This window comes from Hemiscyllium ocellatum (assembly GCF_020745735.1).
Source record: "Hemiscyllium ocellatum isolate sHemOce1 chromosome 15 unlocalized genomic scaffold, sHemOce1.pat.X.cur. SUPER_15_unloc_2, whole genome shotgun sequence".
Taxonomy (NCBI): domain Eukaryota; kingdom Metazoa; phylum Chordata; class Chondrichthyes; order Orectolobiformes; family Hemiscylliidae; genus Hemiscyllium; species Hemiscyllium ocellatum.
In genome coordinates this window covers 429,943-437,442 of record NW_026867456.1, presented here as the reverse complement: position 1 = coordinate 437,442, position 7,500 = coordinate 429,943, and positions in this window count along the sequence as shown.

The window sequence follows — 7,500 nt, the reverse complement described above, 5'->3', positions numbered from 1 at the left end:
ACAAATCAGTAACCACTGACACTTAGAATATTTTTGAAGCAGTACAAATCAGTAACCACTGACACTTAGAATATTTTTGGAGCAGTACAAATCAGTAACCACTGACACTTAGAATATTTTTGAAGCAGTACAAATCAGTAACCAGCGACACTTAGAATATTTTTGAAGCAGTACAAATCAGTAACCAAGTGCATTTTTGAATTGGTTACTGATTTCTCCGTTGAAGTTGGGGCTGCGGTTGGCTTCAGTTAGTGGTGGGGGCTTAATTTTCGCCGAGGGAGCGTGTCCCGGTAGTGTCTCCGAGGAAGTGGTACCTATTGAAGGGGGTGTTTCTGAATTTGGGCCCTTTTTGAGTGGCATTGCCGGATGGGTTTTGTGTTGAAGGCTTCCAAATCGGGTAGCTCAGCCGGATTTGACCCGGCGGTTCTACCGACTGTCACGCCTTCGAGGGGGGACTGTTGTCTAAGTTCAGGCCGAATTTGGTGAATTTCCTAAGTCGGGAAGTGGTCCAAACGGGTTTGGGAGTGAACCTAACTGCTCATACCAACTTTGAGGCTTTGGGGCGGGTAGCACAGTCGGATTTGACCCGGCGGTTCTGCCGAATGCCTGGCCTTCGAGGGGGGCCTGCCCTCTGAGTTCAGGCCGAATTTGGTGAATTTCCTAAGTCGGGAAGTGGTCCAAACGGGGATGGGAGTGAACCTGACAGCTCATACCGACTTTGGGGCTTCCAAGCCGGGTAGCTCAACCGGATTTGATCCGGCGGTTCTAGCGACTGCCACGGCTTCGAGGGGGGACTGTTGTCTAAGTTCAGGCCGAATTTGGTGAATTTCCCGAGTCGGGAAGTGGTCCAAACGGGGATGGGAGTGAACCTGACAGCTCTTACCGACATTGAGGCTTCGGGGCCGGGTAGCTCAGTCGGATTTGACCCGGCGATTCTGCCGACTTCCACGCCTTCGAGCGGGGACTCTCCTCTAAGTTCAGGCCGAATTTGGTGAATTTCCTAAGTCGGGAAGTGGTCCAAACGGGGATGGGAGTGAACCTAACTGCTCATACCAACTTTGAGGCTTTGGGGCCGGGTAGCACAGTCGGATTTGACCCGGCGGTTCTGCCGAATGCCTGGCCTTCGAGGGGGGCCTGCCCTCTGAGTTCAGGCCGAATTTGGTGATTTTCCTAAGTCGGGAAGTGGTCCAAACGGGGATGGGAGTGAACCTGACAGCTCATACCGACTTTGGGGCTTCCAAGCCGGGTAGCTCAACCGGATTTGATCCGGCGGTTCTAGCGACTGCCACGGCTTCGAGGGGGGACTGTTGTCTAAGTTCAGGCCGAATTTGGTGAATTTCCCGAGTCGGGAAGTGGTCCAAACGGGGATGGGAGTGAACCTGACAGCTCTTACCGACTTTGAGGCTTCGGGGCCGGGTAGCTCAGTCGGATTTGACCCGGCGATTCTGCCGACTTCCACGCCTTCGAGCGGGGACTCTCCTCTAAGTTCAGGCCGAATTTGGTGAATTTCCTAAGTCGGGAAGTGGTCCAAACGGGGATGGGAGTGAACCTGACAGCTCTTACCGACTTTGGGGCTTCCAAGCCGGGTAGCTCAACCGGATTTGATCCGGCGGTTCTAGCGACTGTCACGCCTTCGAGGGGGGACTGTTGTATAAGTTCAGGCCGAATTTGGTGAATTTCCCGAGTCGGGAAGTGGTCCAAACGGGGATGGGAGTGAACCTGACAGCTCTTACCGACTTTGGGGCTTCCAAGCCGGGTAGCTCAACCGGATTTGATCCGGCGGTTCTGCCGACTGTCACGCCTTCGAGGGGGGACTGTTGTATAAGTTCAGGCCGAATTTGGTGAATTTCCCGAGTCGGGAAGTGGTCCAAACGGGGATGGGAGAGAACCTGACAGCTCTTACCGACTTTGAGGCTTCGGGGCCGGGTAGCTCAGCCGGATTTGATCCGGCGGTTCTGCCGACTGTCACGCCTTCGAGGGGGGACTGTCCTCTGAGTTCAGGCCGAATTTGGTGAATTTCCCGAGTCGGGAAGTGGTCCAAACGGGGATGGGAGTGAACCTGACAGCTCATACCGACTTTGAGGCTTCCAAGCCGGGTAGCTCAGCCGGATTTGACCCGGCGATTCTGCCGACTTCCACGCCTTCGAGGGGGGACTGCCCTCTGAGTTCAGGCCGAATTTGGTGCATTTCCCGAGTCGGGAAGTGGTCTCTGTCACAACGGGGGCAAGTGTCTGAAGAGGTAAAGTGAGTAACCAGCACAGCTTAGGGAAGGGTTCCAAAGTTCTCAACAATGTGAATTCGGTTACCAGGAAAGCTTAGGAAAGTTGCCTGACTGTCCCAAACGAATGAACTGCAAAACTTAGGGAACATGCCCGAAGATGCTTAAAAGTGTGAAATCAGTAAGCAGGAAAGCATAGGAAAGTGCCTGAAAGTGCTAAATGAGTAACATGAAAAACGTAGAAAAATGCCCGAAAATGTTTAAAAGTGTGAACTCAGTAACCAGCAAAACTTAGTAAAATGCCCAAAAAGCAGAAATGAGTAACCAGAAAAACTTAGAAAAATGTTTGAAAATGAGAAATGAGTAACCAAGAAAACTTAGAAAAATGCCCAAAAAGAAGAAATCAGTAACCAGAAAAACTTAGAAAAATGTTTGAAAATGAGAAATGAGTAACCAAGAAAACTTAGAAAAATGCCCAAAAGAAGAAATCAGTAACCAGAAAAACTTAGAAAAATGTTTGAAAATGAGAAATGAGTAACCAGAAAAACTTAGAAAAATGTTTGAAAATGAGAAATGAGTAACCAAGAAAACTTAGAAAAATGCCCAAAAAGAAGAAATCAGTAACCAGAAAAACTTAGAAAAATGTTTGAAAATGAGAAATGAGTAACCAAGAAAACTTAGAAAAATGCCCAAAAAGAAGAAATCAGTAACCAGAAAAACTTAGAAAAATGTTTGAAAATGAGAAATGAGTAACCAGAACAACTTAGAAAAATGTTTGAAAATGAGAAATGAGTAACCAAGAAAACTTAGAAAAATGCCCAAAAAGAAGAAATCAGTAACCAGAAAAACTTAGAAAAATGTTTGAAAATGAGAAATGAGTAACCAAGAAAACTTAGAAAAATGCCCAAAAAGAAGAAATCAGTAACCAGAAAAACTTAGAAAAATGTTTGAAAATGAGAAATGAGTAACCAGAAAAACTTAGAAAAATGTTTGAAAATGAGAAATGAGTAACCAAGAAAACTTAGAAAAATGCCCAAAAAGAAGAAATCAGTAACCAGAAAAACTTAGAAAAATGTTTGAAAATGAGAAATGAGTAACCAAGAAAACTTAGAAAAATGCCCGAAAAGAAGAAATCAGTAACCAGAAAAACTTAGAAAAATTTTCGGCCAAGTGTGAAAAATATTCTAAGTGTCAGCGGAGGAAAATGCCGAAGCATCGGGAAAGATTCAAAAACTCATGCCGAACATGAGTTCCGAAGTGCCGGAGGAACTGGGCGAATTGAGCCCGGCGGTTGGCCAGATGTCGTTTTGAGTCTGCAGCCCGAAAACTTTAACTTTGTCTGCCGCGGAAGTCTGGACCGGGAAAAATCCAAACGGTTTTGCCGGGTTCGAGTTCCAGAGCGAAGCAGTCGAATTTGAAATTCAGACCCATTCAGTGCCACTTGACATTGTGACACTGTGAGGTTGGCGGGGTACCCGGAGATTTCTGGGAACACGATTTTTAGAACAAAATGGCGGCGCGGGACCACTTTGAAAGGCATCCGAAAAACGGTTCCGCGGGCAGAGCACTTGAATGACAGGCCTGTGTGCATGCCCAAGAGCTCTCGGAAGTCTAATTTTTGACACTTTGTCAAATTTTCGACAGACTTACCCAACTCTTGCTGCCTGTTCTAAGAATCAGTCAGAGGCCTGTGCGGCGGTCTCTTGACACTTTGGAGGGCGGGCAAACCCCACGTTGACTCCGGCCGTCCCTCCAAAAGGCACTTGCTATTGGGGGAAAGGATTGCAAGTAGCCTGGTTCCCGTGGGAGCGGCCAGGAAGGGTGCAGGCTGGCCCTTGCCTGAGCATTCCCAAAACCCTCTTCCGCTGAGAGCAGACCTCGCACGCCGCACTACCGGCTCTGGGAGTGGTTGGCCGCTATTGTACATAGTCCGGTCCTTCCTCTGCCACCCGGCAAGTGCGATGGCTCTGCCGCCCTGCGGTGCTCGTCACCCAGGTTTGGGGAACACGATACTTAGAACATGTTGGCGGCTCGGGACCTGCAGGCGAAAGGGGCCCCGTGGTGCTGAGCACATCGACCTCGGGTCTCAGTGCAAGCCGGAGAGTTCGCGGAAGTCTTAAAAGATTTTGACATCTGCTCAAATCTTTGACAGGCTTGCCTGACTCTTTCCGTCCGTTCTAAGAATCAGTCGGAGGCCGGGGCGGGGACGGTCTCTTGACACACGGAGGGTTGGCTTCCCTCCTCAGGCGTTTGTGTCGAAAATGAAGGCGAGAGATGCAAGCGTCCTGGTTCCCCTGGGTGCTGCCAGCAAGGGTGCAGGCTGACCCTTGCCTGAGCACTCCCAAAAGCCTCTTAAGCTGAGAGCAGGCGCCGCACTACCGGCTCTGGGAGTCGTTGGCCGCTATTGTACATAGTCCGGTCCTTCCTCTGCCACCCGGCAAGTGCGATGGCTCTGCCTCCCAGCGGTGCTCGTCACCCAGGTTTGGGGAACACGATACTTAGAACATGTTGGCGGCTCGGGACCTGCTGGCGAAGGGGGCCCCGTGGTGCTGAGCACATCGACCTCGCGTCTCAGTGCAAGCCGGAGAGTTCGCGGAAGTCTTAACAGGCTTGCCTGACTCTTTCCGTCCGTTCTAAGAATCAGTCGGAGGCCGGGCGGGGACGGTCTCTTGACACACGGAGGGTTGGCTTCCCTCCTCAGGCGTTTGTGTCGAAAATGAAGGCGAGAGATGCAAGCGTCCTGGTTCCCCTGGGTGCTGCCAGCAAGGGTGCAGGCTGACCCTTGCCTGAGCACTCCCAAAAGCCTCTTAGGCTGAGAGCAGGCGCCGCACTACCGGCTCTGGGAGTCGTTGGCCGCTATTGTACATAGTCCGGTCCTTCCTCTGCCACCCGGCAAGTGCGATGGCTCTGCCTCCCTGCGGTGCCCGTCACCCAGGTTTGGAGAACACGATACTTAGAACATGTTGGCGGCTCGGGACCTGCAGGCGAAAGGGCCCCGTGGTGCTGAGCACATCGACCTCGCGTCTCAGTGCAAGCCGGAGAGTTCGCGGAAGTCTTAACAGGCTTGCCTGACTCTTTCCGTCCGTTCTAAGAATCAGTCGGAGGCCGGGGCGGGGACGGTCTCTTGACACACGGAGGGTTGGCTTCCCTCCTCAGGCGTTTGTGTCGAAAATGAAGGCGAGAGATGCAAGCGTCCTGGTTCCCCTGGGTGCTGCCAGCAAGGGTGCAGGCTGACCCTTGCCTGAGCACTCCCAGAAGCCTCTTAGGCTGAGAGCAGACGCCGCACTACCGGCTCTGGGAGTCGTTGGCCGCTATTGTACATAGTCCGGTCCTTCCTCTGCCACCCGGCAAGTGCGATGGCTCTGCCTCCCTGCGGTGCCCGTCACCCAGGTTTGGAGAACACGATACTAAGAACATGTTGGCGGCTCGGGACCTGCAGGCGAAAGGGGCCCCGTGGTGCTTAGCACATCGACCTCGCGTCTCAGTGCAAGCCGGAGAGTTCGCGGAAGTCTAAAGCTTTTGACATTCGCTCAAAGCTTTGACAGGCTTGCCCGACTCTTTCCGTCCGTTCTAAGAATCAGTCAGAGGCCGGTGGGGAGGTCTCTTGACGCAAGGGGAGGGGTGGCGTCCCTCCTCAGGCGCTTGTGTCGAAAATGAAGGCGAGAGATGCAAGCGTCCTGGTTCCCCTGGGTGCTGCCAGCAAGGGTGCAGGCTGACCCTTGCCTGAGCACTCCCAGAAGCCTCTTAGGCTGAGAGCAGACGCCGCACTACCGGCTCTGGGAGTCGTTGGCCGCTATTGTACATAGTCCGGTCCTTCCTCTGCCACCCGGCAAGTGCGATGGCTCTGCCTCCCTGCGGTGCCCGTCACCCAGGATTGGAGAACACGATACGAAGAACATGTTGGCGGCTCGGGACCTGCAGGCGAAAGGGGCCCCGAGGTGCTTAGCACATCGACCTCGCGTCTCAGTGCAAGCCGGAGAGTTCGCGGAAGTCTAAAGCTTTTGACATTCGCTCAAAGCTTTGACAGGCTTGCCCGACTCTTTCCGTCCGTTCTAAGAATCAGTCAGAGGCCGGTGGGGTGGTCTCTTGACGCAAAGGGGAGGGGTGGCGTCCCTCCTCAGGCGCTTGTGTCGAAAAATGAAGGCGAGAGACGCGAGCGGCCTGGTTGCTTTGGGTGCTGCCAGGAAGGATGTGGTCTGACCCTTGCCTGAGCACATCCAAAAGCATGTGATGTTGAGAGCAGACCTCGAGCCCCGCACAACCGGCTCTGGGAGTCGTTGGCCGCTATTGTACATAGTCCGGTCCTTCCTCTGCCACCCGGCAAGTGCGATGGCTCTGTCGCCCTGTGGTGCCCGTCACCCAGGTTTGGGGAACACGATACTAAGAACATGTTGGCGGCTCGGGACCTGCAGGCGTAAGGGGCCCCGTGGTGCTGAGCACATCGACCTCGGGTCTCAGTGCAAGCCAGAGAGTTCGCGGAAGTCTAAAGCTTTTGACATACGCTCAAATCTTTGACAGGCTTGCCCGACTCTTTCCGTCCGTTCTAAGAATCAGTCAGAGGCCGGTCCGGAGGTCTCTTGACGCAAGGGGAGGGGTGGCGTCCCTCCTCAGGCGCTTGTGTCGAAAATGAAGGCGAGAGACACGAGCGGCCTGGTTGCTTTGGGTGCTGCCAGGAAGGATGTGGTCTGACCCTTGCCTGAGCACTCACAGAAGCATGTGACGTTGAGAGCAGACCTCGAGCCCCGCACGACCGGCTCTGGGAGTGGTTGGCCGCTATGGTACATAGTCCGGTCCTTCCTCTGCCACCCGGCAAGTGCGATGGCTCTGCCGCCCTGTGGTGCCCGTCACCCAGGTTTGGGGAACACGATACTAAGAACATGTTGGCGGCTCGGGACCTGCAGGCGAAAGGGGCCCCGGGGTGCTTAGCACATCGACCTCGTGTCTCAGTGCAAGCCGGAGGGTTCGCGGAAGTCTAAAGCTTTTGACATACGCTCAAATCTTTGACAGGCTTGCCCGACTCTTTCCGTCCGTTCTAAGAATCAGTCAGAGGCCAGTGCGGAGGTCTCTTGACACAAGGGGAGGGGTGGTGTCCCTCCTCAGGCGCTTGTGTCGAAAATGAAGGCGGGAGACGCAAGCGTCCTGGTTCCCCCTGGGTGCTGCCAGCAAGGGTGCAGGCTGACCCTTGCCTGAGCACTCCCAAAAGCCTCTTAGGCTGAGAGCAGACGCCGCGCTACCGGCTCTGGGAGTCGTTGGCCGCTATGGTACATAGTCCGGTCCTTCCT